Source organism: Rattus norvegicus, chromosome 20 (genome assembly GCF_036323735.1).
Source record: "Rattus norvegicus strain BN/NHsdMcwi chromosome 20, GRCr8, whole genome shotgun sequence".
Lineage (NCBI taxonomy): Eukaryota > Metazoa > Chordata > Mammalia > Rodentia > Muridae > Rattus > Rattus norvegicus.
In genome coordinates, this window is record NC_086038.1 from 18,000,915 (window position 1) to 18,014,667 (window position 13,753).

At 38.3% G+C, this 13,753-nt stretch overlaps 1 long non-coding RNA gene across 7 annotated transcripts in view; it reads right to left on the bottom strand.

The window, feature by feature from the left end:
* LOC120098901 (uncharacterized) overlaps positions 1 to 13,753 on the bottom strand; it is a 108,265-nt gene that overhangs the window by 86,070 nt on the left and 8,442 nt on the right. The gene's annotated exons all lie outside the window — the stretch shown is intronic.

Below are 13,753 nucleotides of genomic sequence, written 5' to 3' on the forward strand. Positions count from 1 at the left end.
ATCACTATCATATCCACTATTCCTTTTTCCAACCTTAATTATAACAATTCCTAATCTGTAATAACTCAAATTTTTGCCTACATTGTAATTATCCCCCAGTCTCTCTAATCTCCCTCCATTCTGTTCATCCAGTGAAACAGACTAACCTCACAGCACTGCTTTGCAGTTTTATGTCTGTCTAATGATATTTTCGCATTAATCCTAGAAAACAGCAGCCTTGTAATTTATGGAGCAAGTACTGATTAACTGTTCTCATGCACTGGTCCTAGTAGTGGTTCAGATTAAACAGGGGACATAAAAAGGATGGTGTCAATGACTGTCATGGAGAAATTGATAAATTAGAAACGATGACAAGAATATTAAATATGCTCATTAGACAATTGGAAACAGGCTTGTTTAGACTTGGGGGCGAGGAATGGGAATTTGATAATAAAGGTAGGAGTTGAAGCATCGAGAAGAGATTAAAATTCATGAGAATACATGAATTCTCCAAGGAAATAGCTTTAAACAGGAATGAACATGATGCCAAAGGTTGAACTTTAAAGACTATCTGCCCTCGAGAGGACAGGGTAGGAGTTAGAGTTGAGAAGCATTAAGTTCCCAGGCAGAGAGAGATCTAGGAGAGGTCAGCACTACAGAGATTCAGTAGAAAGAAAACGCTGAACTATCAAAGAGACTGCAGATGAAAGGAGGCCTTGATATTTAGTGATTCGAAAAACCTCACCAAATTGAACTGACTTTCGAAGGCTAAGAATCAGAAGGCTATAGATTGGCGATCCATTCTATGAGGGTTAGTAGTGAATGGAGGTGGTGAATAACTTTGACAGCACTTCCCAGCTTGTGATGAGTTTCTTGTAATATTGGAACAAGCATTCACAAACTGAATAGCGATCTGTCCAAGTAAAGGCATTTTTTTTTTCTAATTAAGGAGATTTGAGGGTGGGCAGAGACATTAGTAGAATCAGGGGATGGGAAAGACTGAAGAGGCTGGAGTTGGGGAACGCAAGATAATTACAAACATCTGATGGGAGCATGGATGATGGGGTGGGGGAGAGAAGCAAGTTTTACCAAGACCCATTGAGTCAATGATGAGAGCAAAGAGCTAACCCTTCAATCTTTATTCCTGGCCCTCAGGATCATTATTTACATTTATAAATTTAAAAACTTTCTACCTCTATTGAGCTATGATTGACATATAAAAATTCATACATTTAAAATGTTGTTTTGATGTGTGTGTATATATACATTTGTATAAATGATCAGCACAATCAAACTAATTATCATGTCACTTCAGCTGTGTGTGTATGTGTGTGTTCATGTGTGTGTGTATGTGTGTGTTCATGTGTGTGTTCATGTGTGCTTGTATGTGTGTGTATGTGTGTATGAGTGTGTATGTGTGTGTTCATGTGTGTGTATGTGTGTGTGTATATATATATATTTGTATAAATGATCAAACTAATTATCATGTCACTTCAGTTGTGTGTGTGTATGTGTGTTCATGTGTGTGTGCGTATGTGTGTGTGTTCATGTATGTGTGTCTGTGTGTGTATGTGTCTGTGTGTGTATGTGTGTGTGTATGTGGGTGTGTGTATGTGTGTGTGTGTGTGTGTGTGTGTGTGTGTGTGTGTTTGGTAGGGACATATTTGATCTACTGTTAGAGCAAATCCCAACTTCAGCACACATTTCTGTTATCTATAGCCACCAATCTGCACATAGGTCTTCAATACTCAGCTACCTCACAGCTGAGATTTGAACTCTTTGAACAATAGACGCCCCCTTCTCTCTACCAATCACAAATAACCACTCTATTCCTAACTTTCGTTTTGCTTTGTTTTAGATTTCACATACCAGTGAGATAACACAGTGTTCATTGTACCATGTTCAGCTTAGTGTAGTGTCCTCAATGCCCATCCATGTTGATACAAATAATAGAATCTCCTTTGTCAAAGTTAAATAATATTCCATTACGTCTTCACCAGTCAGTGGATGTTCAAGCTCTCTCAGTACCTCGACCTTGCATGATGTCAAACATAGGAGTGCTAATCTATCTGTAAAGCACTCTTACTTTTAGGTAACTGTCCAGTGTTGGAATTGTTGGGTCATACGGTAACTCTTCCACTATGACTTTGATACAGCGCCATACTGGTTTTCCCTTAGTGCTTATACCGCCCTACATTCCCACAAGTTTTCCTCTGTCCCATATTCTTTCCAAAACTTGCTCTCTTTTGACTTTCTGATGACTACGTTAGTTATTATTGTGGAGTTTTACTTCTATGATTATTGCTGTTGAGCATCTTAAATATTTTCTTATATCTAAATTTTGTATTTCTTCTTTGGAAAAAAATGTCTATTGAGATCCTTTGTCCATTTTTTCCCATTGGGTTACTTATATTTTGCTATTGAGATTCTTACACGTTTAGTGTGATGCTTATAGCCATAGGTCCTAGATTTTTATATATTACTTAGGATGCTTCTCTGCGTTATCTTGCTGTGCAGATACCTTCCAATTTGATACACTTTCTGTTGTCTATTTTTGGTTTCAATGACTGTAGATTTGATGTCAAATCAGAAAATCCACTTTCAGATCCATGCTAAATGTTTACTCTGTGCTTTCTTATTGTTTTATGGTTTCAGCCCTTTACATTTAAGTCTTTAATCCATTTTGACTCAATTTTTGTGTATAGGAGAGGTTCCAATTTCATTATTTTTATATAAGGTTAAGTCTGATCCCTCTCTTTCTCTAGTGTATATTCTTGTGTATAGTTCTGTGGGAAACTGACTACACACGTGTGAGTTTAATGCTTAGTCTTCTACTCAGTTCCATTAGTCAACATGTCTGTTTTTATGTTAGTAATCCAATGTTTTGAGCACAAAAGCTTTTGAATATAGATTAAAAAACAGAATGTGTGGTGCCTCCAGTTCTGTACTTTCTACTCAAGCTCGCTTTAGCTCTTTGAAACATTTTATAGCTTCATGACATTAGAGGGGATTTTTTGTGTTTCTGTGGAAAATGTCAGCAGAGATTTGTTAGAAATTACATCAGATCTGTATACTATGTTGGTTACTGTGAACATTTTTATATTACATTTTCAGATGAGGTAAATCGATAACTTACATTTATTTGCCATTTAAAGGTCATTTGTTAAATGTTTGACACTAATTTTAGTGATCTCTACATCGTTGGTTAATTTTATCCCTTAAACATTTTAGTTTTTATAAGTTACTTTACATTTAATTATGTGTATGTGTACATGTGTGAGGGTATGTGCCTGAGTTTTAAGTACCTGCATAGGCCAGAAAAAGATGTTGGCTTCTTACAGTTGGTACTAAGCTGCCAAGCACATACACTGAGGCCTGAACTCCAATCTCATGTAAGAGCAGACTGAGCTCTTGATGGCTCGGTCGCCTTTCCAGACCCACTTTCATTCTTTGGACGCTACGAAAAATGAGATTGTTTACTTGTTTTCTCTCTAATTCCTCAGCAGTCTACACAAACACAACTAACTTTTACATGTTAGCTTTTTATCTTGCAACTTTCTTGAATTTATTCTGATTTTTTTTTGGTGGCAATTTGGGAGTGTTTTCATAGATCCAGGATTTAGTTAGCTGTAAAGAAACAACTTAGCTGTTTCTTTCCCATTTGACTGTCTTGGCTTCCACCTAATTATTTTGGCAAAAGCCTTCAGTACAATTGCATAGTTGAGTGGAAATAGCATTAGTGAGCATTTCTGCCTTAGTCCTGATTTAGACCTAAAGAGCCTTTTGATATTACATGTGAATTTGTAATATCTGGCCTGTATTTTCTCAAGGTATATTCCTTATACAACTAAAATTTTGAAGGTCTTTTTTTTAACATGAGAGGATGTTGAATATTGATAAATATTTTTCTTGTATGTATTGATGAGCCTCCTCTTCTTATTTTTATTATGTCAATATTAGTGTATTAATTGGTTTGCATATGTTGAACCATGATCTTGTCTTAAAATTCTCAGTACTATAATCATAAATCCAATCCAAATATACAGATGTTCTTGGTGTTTTAAAATGATTACTGAACTAGTTCAAGAACTCTGTACTACGAAAACGTTTACATTTTTAAATATGAGATTCTAAGTCTCCACAAACAAGAATAGTCTAACTTTGTATTTATAGTTCATATAATCCTGTTATACACAGTTCTCATTTGATCTTTGTAAGTCGGGACACAATTTGGGTCGCAGCAAATTAATTTAAGATATTTTAGTTGCTCTCAACCTCCTATCAATCCTGAATTTTCTTTTGTCCCACTGTTCATAATAAAGGCTTAGGGAAGGTTATAGCAATGTTATGAGAGGAAATGTCAAAAAAAAAAAAAAACACTGCCTTCGTTTATTACGTGTTTTATAATTGTTTCTATGGTTTCTATGGTTGTTTGGCTTCCTTTCTGTTTTTCACCGAGGCATGGGGAACTAGGGGTTTAGAATCCTACCCAAGTTCTGTTGCCTGCTTTCCTTTGGCCTTGATAAAAACCCTAGGCAGTCCGGAGGAAGATGGATAAGCACAAAGTTCTGCCATTCAATTCAATGACTCCGCACGTTGTACGGAGTATCGTCCTTGGCGGACTCTAATAAATATGTACCTAAAACAAATACCACGAGGGAAATAAAACAAAAAAGGTTTGGAAGGAAGTATCAGTTCTTCTGTCCTTACAAGGTCAGGTGGTCTGGGCAACTAACGATGTCTGACAGAAAGGTTAATCTTGTGTTGCACCATGAAATGTTTGACAAGGAACAAAGAGAGAGCATGATAGACTACTGTGCTTTCCTTTATATTTTACTAAATCCTAAACTTAATGAGTTTGTATATAGATTTATCAATTTTTCAAATATCAATCCCAAAGGTGTCAATAGTGATAGAGGAACTGGAAACAATGTGTATTGGCAACATTTGAAATAATTAGTTCTGTCTTTCTTCTAAGCTCAAATGAAGAAAGTTTCAAAGGAAGTGGGACTGTTGAGCTAAAGCTTTGAATGTACACAACAGGAGAAGAATTATTACTATGTATTATTGTGTTATGTATTATGTATTATTATGTTACAGAACACTTTCCTCTGAGATTGAAACATTCCCTTCTGCAGAAAACCCCCTTAAACCAGAAGGTAAACATTTAAACAGCAGCTTCAGGAAGTTCCTGAAACTTACCAGATTCACTAGGCCCTCCCTGCCAGAGTAAACAATAAATGATGAATCATCCCTCAGACCAAAGGAAGCTGAGCCACAAAGAAGACTTACAGAAAATGAAAAGCTGCAAAGAAGACTCAGACCACACCAGCTGCATGGGAGATGCAGAAATCAGCCAAGCTGCCTAGAAGAGGTTTGGACCAATCACTTGGAAAGGATACTCTAACTTATTGCCTATGGGTTGTGCTATCTGGTCCAAGTTCTGGTCTTTTGTGAACTGCCATTCATACTGGCATGGGCCTTGGTGATGCAACTGTCTTTGAGTCATTTCTGCTCCTGTAAGGAACCCCACATCCACTCCTGTAAGTAACCCTCAGCCATACTTCTATAAGTAACTCCAATAAATTTCACTGGTTTACCAGGTTGGACTTTGGTGGAATCCATACTTTTGTCTGTTGAGGACTCTCATCTGAGTAAGTAGACATGAGTATGTATTGCATCTCCCCTGAAAAAGTTTTGTCATACAACAAATATAAAAGGAGGAAAAATTGGGGCTGGAAAGATGGCTCAGCGGTTAAGAATACTGGCTGTTCTTCCAGAGGTCCTGAGTTCAATTCCCAGCAACCACATGGTACTTGCAACTGTCTATAACTGAAGTCTCATGAATACCAATGCCCCTTCTATCATGCAGATGTACATACAGACAAAAGTACCCACATGCATAAATAAATAAATATTTTAAGCAAAAATTAAGGACCTTGTTGGTGGCATGTTTGTGTTCAAAATAAATACAGTTTAGATGAGTCCATGAGGACTTTATCTGTACAAGAAGATAGCTTCTTGTCAAGGGCTCCAATGTTAGGTAGGGTGCTGGTTAGGATATGATTGAGGGGTTTCTCAAATTTGATTCAATTCTTGATGTACACTTACAAATCATAATGTGGTTGTCTTCATAAGGGAACTATAAGAAACAATTGTAAAAATATAACAAGAAAGGTGCTAGAAGAACTGAATGTAATTACATGGACCAGCTTAAAACGAACGGTACAGGGTTTCACTGTGACAGCAAACGGCTCAAGCAGATAAGTGATTTGTCGTATTTTAAAATGATTCCTGGAGACATAAAGAGGTTCTGCCCCCTCTGCACTCCATTTCCCTAGCCACAGCCTAGAGGCTGCTGACTGACTGCTAGGGCCAACCAGGTGAGTTAGTTCCCCAAGCCCCAAATTCCTGCCTGCTGGGTACTCAGCAAGCCCAGCGGCTTTGAAGTCTGGCCTGACCTCATTGTGCTCCATCTTCCGGTTCCACACCTCTAACCGCAACCCCAGACACCTGTAGCCATCAACAACCACCATATGAGACCCTTACACCCAACGACCCCTTGTCTGAGGAAGAGGCTCCTCTGGACAAACCCAACAGCAGTGAGTTCTACCCTGCCCCTTCCGCACTCCTTTCTGGGGCCACAACACCAGACTAACAGAGGCTTGCAACCATCAGGGTTAAACCAGCTCTACTTGCAACCCTGGAGGCCTGCCCCGACCGACTGAGAACAACTAGCAGCCTAAAGCTACAAGGGTCTACCATTATAACTGCATCCCTGGGAGCCTGCTACCTTCAGGGGCAACTGGCTTTACCTGTAATTCCAGAGACAACAGTAACCTTAAATCTCATGAATATGATAGAAGCCTTTAAAGAGAAAATGAATAAATCTCGTAAGAGAAATACAAGAAAATACGATCAAGCAAGTGAAAGAAATGAATGAAACCATTCAAGACCTGGAAGTGGAAATAGAAGCAATAATGAAAACACAAACTGAGGGAATGCTAGAGATGGAAAACCTAGGGAAGAAAACAGGAACAAGTGATGCAATCATCACCAACAGAATACAGGAGATGGAAAGAAAATCTCAGGCATAGAAGATACCATAGAAGAAACTGATACATTGTTCAAAGAAAATTTTAAATCTAAAAAGTTCCTGACACAAAATAGTCAGGAAATCTGGGACACTGTGTAAAGACCAAATCTAAGAATAACAGGAATAGAAGGATATTTGGGAATAGAAGACTCCCAACTCAAAGGCCCAGAAAATAATCTCAACAAAATCATAGACAAAAATATTTCCCTAACCTAAAGAAAGAAATGCCTATAAACATATAAGATGCTTGTAGAATACCAAACAGAGTGGACAAGAAAAGAAATCCTGCCACAATAATAAAAACATTAAATGTACAGAACAAAGAAAGTATATGAAAGGGTAATGGCCAACTAACATATAAAGGCAGACCTATTAGTCTACACAAGACTTCTCAACAGAGACTTTAAAGGCCAGAAGGGCCTGGGCAGATGTCCTACAGTCTCTAAGAGATCACAGATGCCAGCCTAGACTTCTAGACCCAGTGAAATTTTCAATCACCATAGACAGAAAAAACAAGATATTCTATGACAAAACCAAAGTTAAACATTTTTTTTCATTTAACCCAGCCCTAACAGAGAATACTTAAAAGGAAAACTCTAACACAAGGTATGTAACTACACCCAAGAAAACACAAGATATAGATAATTCCAACCAGCAAATCCAAGAAAAGAGAATCACAGACAGACAGACAGACACACACACACACACACACACACACACACACACACACACACAGGTCCACCATCAAAATCAAAATAACAAGAACTAACAATCATTGGTCATTAATATCTTTCAACACCAATTGTCTCAATTCTCCAATAAGAAAGACTCAGGTTAACAGAATCCATCATTCTGCTGCATACAAGAAACATACCTCAGCAACAAAAATAGACATTATCTCAGAGTAAAGGGCTGGAAAAGGTTTTCTAAGCAAATGAAGCCCCAAAACAAGCTGGAGTAGCCATTCTAATATCTATCTAATAAAATACACTTGTAATCAAAAGAGATCCAGAAAGACACTTCATACTTGAAGGAAAAGTCCACCAAGATGACATCTCAATTCTTAACATCTTTGCCAAATGCAAAGGCATCTGCATTCTTAAAATAAACATTACATACATAGCATTAAATCATACAAAGAACCCCACATATTATAGTGGGAGACTTCAACACCCCACTCTTACCAATTGACAGGTCAATGAGACAGAAACTAAACAGAGAAATAATGAAATGAATAAAGGTTATGAATCAAATGGACCTAACAGATATCTATAGAACATTTCGCCCAAACACAAAAGATTGTACCTTCTTCTCAGCACTTCATGGAACCTTCTCCAAAATTGAACACATAAACTCAGTCACAAAGCAAGCCTTAATAGATACAAAAAAAATAACCTGAAATAGCTCCTTGTATCCTACTAGACCACCATGAATCAAGGTTAGACTTGGACAACAATAGAAAGCCTACATACTCATGGGAATTAACAACTCTCTACTCAATAACCACTGGGTTAAAAAAAGAAATAAAGAAATTAAAGACTTTCTAGAATTCATTGAAAACAAGGGCACAACATACCCAAACTTATGAGACACTAAGCAGTTCTAAGATAAAAGTTCATAGCACTAAGTGCCTCCAAAAAGAAATTATAAAGTTCTTATATCAGCAATTTAAAAGTACAGCGGTATAAATTTTTTGCAACCTACTTTTAATAAGGTTTCAACCTCTCCTCTAGGCCACCACCCAGCAGAGGTAGTAGAAGAAAAAAGTTATTAGGATCTGGGGAAAGTGGACCTGTTCAGCAATAGTTCTTTGGGAGCGAGCTCGATCTTCTTTGGCAGAAGTTTAGTCCCGTAGTAAATACCAAATATGACTCAGCAGCTGCAGACTAGTCCTCTAGGTAGGCTGATACTACACAGGAACCAGTACCAGTAGTTCAATTCTGAAGAAATTGCTAGACTCACTAATGGGCCTGAGGCAAGGCTGTGGAAGCAGCAAACTGCCTCAGAAACATGCCAAGCAGTTCTTGCACACGTTTCTCTCAATGTTGGAGTTATCACAAGATGAGCTCAACAATGGTATGTAAGGTGAAGCAATACATATGTGTAATTATCAAAGAATAGCGAGGCAGAGCAAACCAAACCAATGCTCAGTGCTTTCCTGCCACCGTCTGTGGGATCATATTTACACTCCTTCATCAAGCACCCTTCCATGTATCTGCTACATCCAAGCATCCTTTCACCTGTGTCTGCTTCAGGAAAACACTCTTTCATATGTCTGCTTTAGCAAGACATCCTTCACCTGTGTGCCCCAACACACCATCATTTGGCATAACTAACTTTCAAAAAAAAACTACGTTTCCACTTCAGAAACTCTAGAAAATAAAGACGTAAGCACACCCAAGAGGAGTAGATTGTAGAAAGTAATCAAAATCAGGGCCGAAATTAATCAATTAGAAACCCAGAGAACAACACAAAGAATCAATGAAAGCAAGAGATGGTTCTTTGAGAAAATCAACAAGATAGACAAACCCTTAGCCAAACTATCTAAGAGGCAGAGAGACAGCATCTAAATTAACAAAATTAGAACTGAAAAGGGAGACATAACAACAGACACAGAGGAAATTCAATGAATCATTAAATCTTACTTCAAAAGTCTGTACTCCACAAAATTGGAAAATCTAAATGAAATAGATTACTTTTCTAGACAGATACCAATTACCAAAGTTAAATCAAGATCAGATAAACTATCTAAGTAGTCCTTTAACCCCCAAGGAGATAGAAGCAGTTATTAACAATCTCCAAACCAAAAAGAAAAGCCCATGGCCAGGTAGTTTTAGTGCAGAATTCTACCAGACTTTCAAAGAAAGTCTTTTAATACCAAAGAAGAGTTAATACCAATATTTCTCAAACTATTCCACAAAACAGAAACAGAAGGAATATTGCCAAATTCGACCGCCGGAACCTGAAGGAAACAGACCGGATAAACAGTTCTCTGCACCCAAATCCCGTGGGAGGGAGAGCTAAACCTTCAGAGAGGCAGACAAGCCTGGGAAACCAGAAGAGACTGCTCTCTGCACACACATCTCGGATGCCAGAGGAAAATACCAAAGGCCATCTGGAACCCTGGTGCACTGAAGCTCCCGGAAGGGGCGGCGCATATCTTCCTGGTTGCTGCCGCTGCAGAGAGCCCGTGGGCAGCACCCCACAAGCGAACTTGAGCCTCGGGACCACAGGTAAGACCAACTTTTCTGCTGCAAGTGACCTGCCTGGTGAACTCAAGACACAGGCCCACAGGAACAGCTGAAGACCTGTACAGAGGAAAAACTACACGCACGAAAGCAGAACACTCTGTCCCCATAACTGGCTGAAAGAAAACAGTAAAACAGGTCTACAGCACTCCTGACACACAGGCTTATAGGACAGTCTAGCCACTGTCAGAAATAGCAGAACAAAGTAACACTAGAGATAATCTGATGGCGAGAGGCAAGCGCAGGAACCCAAGCAACAGAAACCAAGACTACATGGCACCATCGGAGCCCAATTCTCCCACCAAAACAAACATGGAATGTCCAAACACACCAGAAAAGCAAGATCTAGTTTCAAAATCATATTTGATCATGATGCTGGAGGACTTCAAGAAAGACGTGAAGAACTCCCTTAGAGAAACACAGGAAAACATTAATAAACAAGTAGAAGCCTACAGAGAGGAATCGCAAAAATGCCTGAAAGAATTCCAGGAAAACATAAATAAACAAGTAGAAGCCCATAGAGAGGAGACACAAAAATCCCTGAAAGAATATCAGGAAATCATAAATAAACAAGTAGAAGCCCATAGAGAGGAGTCACAAAAATCCCTGAAAGAATTCCAGGAAAACACAATCAAACAGTTGAAGGAATCAAAAATGGAAATAGAAGCAATCAAGAAAGAACACATGGAAACAACCCTGGATATAGAAAACCAAAAGAAGGGCTGGAGAGATGGCTCAGTGGTTAAGAGCACTGACTGCTCTTCCCAAGGTCCTGAGTTCAAATCCCAGCAACCACATGGTGGCTCACAACCATCTGAAATGAGTCTGATGCCCTCTTCTGGTGTGTCTTAAGATAGCGACAGTGTAATCATAATATATAATAAATAAATAAAATATATATATAAAAAAAGAAAACCAAAAGAAGAGACAAGGAGCTGTAGATACAAGCTTCACCAACAGAATACAAGAGATGGAAGAGAGAATCTCGGGAGCAGAAGATTCCATAGAAATCATTGACTCAACTGTCAAAGATAATGTAAAGCGGAAAAAGCTACTGGTCCAAAACATACAGGAAATCCAGGACTCAATGAGAAGATCAAACCTAAGGATAATAGGTATAGAAGAGAGTGAAGACTCCCAGCTCAAAGGACCAGTAAATATCTTCAACAAAATCATAGAAGAAAACTTCCCTAACCTAAAAAAAGAGATACCCATAGGCATACAAGATGCCTACAGAACTCCAAATAGATTGGACCAGAAAAGAAACACCTCCCGTCACATAATAGTCAAAACACCAAACGCACAAAATAAAGAAAGAATATTAAAAGCAGTAAGGGAAAAAGGTCAAGTAACATATAAAGGCAGACCTATCAGAATCACACCAGACTTCTCGCCAGAAACTATGAAGGCCAGAAGATCCTGGACTGATGTCATACAGACCCTAAGAGAACACAAATGCCAGCCCAGGTTACTGTATCCTGCAAAACTCTCAATTAACATAGATGGAGAAACCAAGATATTCCATGACAAAACCAAATTTACACAATATCTTTCTACAAATCCAGCACTACAAAGGATAATAAATGGTAAAGCCCAACATAAGGAGGCAAGCTATACCCTAGAAGAAGCAAGAAACGAATCGTCTTGGCAACAAAACAAAGAGAATGAAAGCACACAAACATAACCTCACATCCAAATATAAATATAACGGGAAGCAATAATCACTATTCCTTAATATCTCTCAACATCAATGGCCTCAACTCCCCAATAAAAAGACATAGATTAACAAACTGGATACGCAACGAGGACCCTGCATTCTGCTGCCTACAGGAAACACACCTCAGAGACAAAGACAGACATTACCTCAGAGTGAAAGGCTGGAAAACAATTTTCCAAGCAAATGGTCAGAAGAAGCAAGCTGGAGTAGCCATTCTAATATCAAATAAAATCAATTTTCAACTAAAAGTCATCAAAAAAGATAAGGAAGGACACTTCATATTCATCAAAGGAAAAATCCACCAAGATGAACTCTCAATCCAAAATATCTATACCCCAAATACAAGGGCACCTACATACGTAAAAGAAACCTTACTAAAGCTCAAAACACACATTGCACCTCACACAATAATAGTGGGAGATTTCAACACCCCACTCTCATCAATAGACAGATCATGGAAACAGAAATTGAACAGAGATGTAGACAAAGAGAAGTCATGAGCCAAATGGACTTAACGGATATTTATAGAACATTCTATCCTAAAGCAAAAGGATATACCTTCTTCTCAGCTCCTCATGGTACTTTCTCCAAAATTGACCATATAATTGGTCAAAAAACGGGCCTCAACAGGTACAGAAAGATAGAAATAATCCCACGCGTGCTATCGGACCACCACGGCCTAAAACTGGTCTTCAATAACAATCAAGGAAGAATGCCCACATATACTTGGAAATTGAACAATGCTCTACTCAATGATAACCTGGTCAAGGAAGAAATAAAGAAAGAAATTAAAAACTTTTTAGAATTTAATGAAAATGAAGGTACAACATACCCAAACTTATGGGACACAATGAAAGCTGTGCTAAGAGGAAAACTCATAGCGCTGAGTGCCTGCAGAAAGAAACAGGAAAGAGCATATGTCAGCAGCTTGACAGCACATCTAAAAGCTCTAGAACAAAAAGAAGCAAATACACCCAGGAGGAGTGGAAGGCAGGAAATAATCAAACTCAGAGCGGAAATCAACCAAGTAGAAACAAAAAGGACCATAGAAAGAATCAACAGAACCAAAAGTTGGTTCTTTGAGAAAATCAACAAGATAGATAAACCCTTAGCCAGACTAACGAGAGGACACAGAGAGTGCGTCCAAATTAACAAAATCAGAAATGAAAAGGGAGACATAACTATAGATTCAGAGGAAATTCAAAAAATCATCAGATCTTACTATAAAAACCTATATTCAACAAAACTTGAAAATCTTCAGGAAATGGACAATTTCCTAGACAGATACCAGGTACCGAAGTTAAATCAGGAACAGATAAACCAGTTAAACAACCCCATAACTCCTAAGGAAATAGAAGCAGTCATTAAAGGTCTCCCAACCAAAAAGAGCCCAGGTCCAGATGGGTTTAGTGCAGAATTCTATCAAACCTTCATAGAAGACCTCATACCAATATTATCCAAACTATTCCACAAAATTGAAACAGATGGATCACTACCGAATACCTTCTACGAAGCCACAATTACTCTTATACCTAAACCACACAAAGACACAACAAAGAAAGAGAACTTCAGACCAATTTCCCTTATGAATATCGACGCAAAAATACTCAACAAAATTCTGGCAAACCTAATCCAAGAGCACATCAAAACAATCATCCACCATGACCAAGTAGGCTTCATCCCAGGCATGCAGGGATGGTTTAATATACGGAA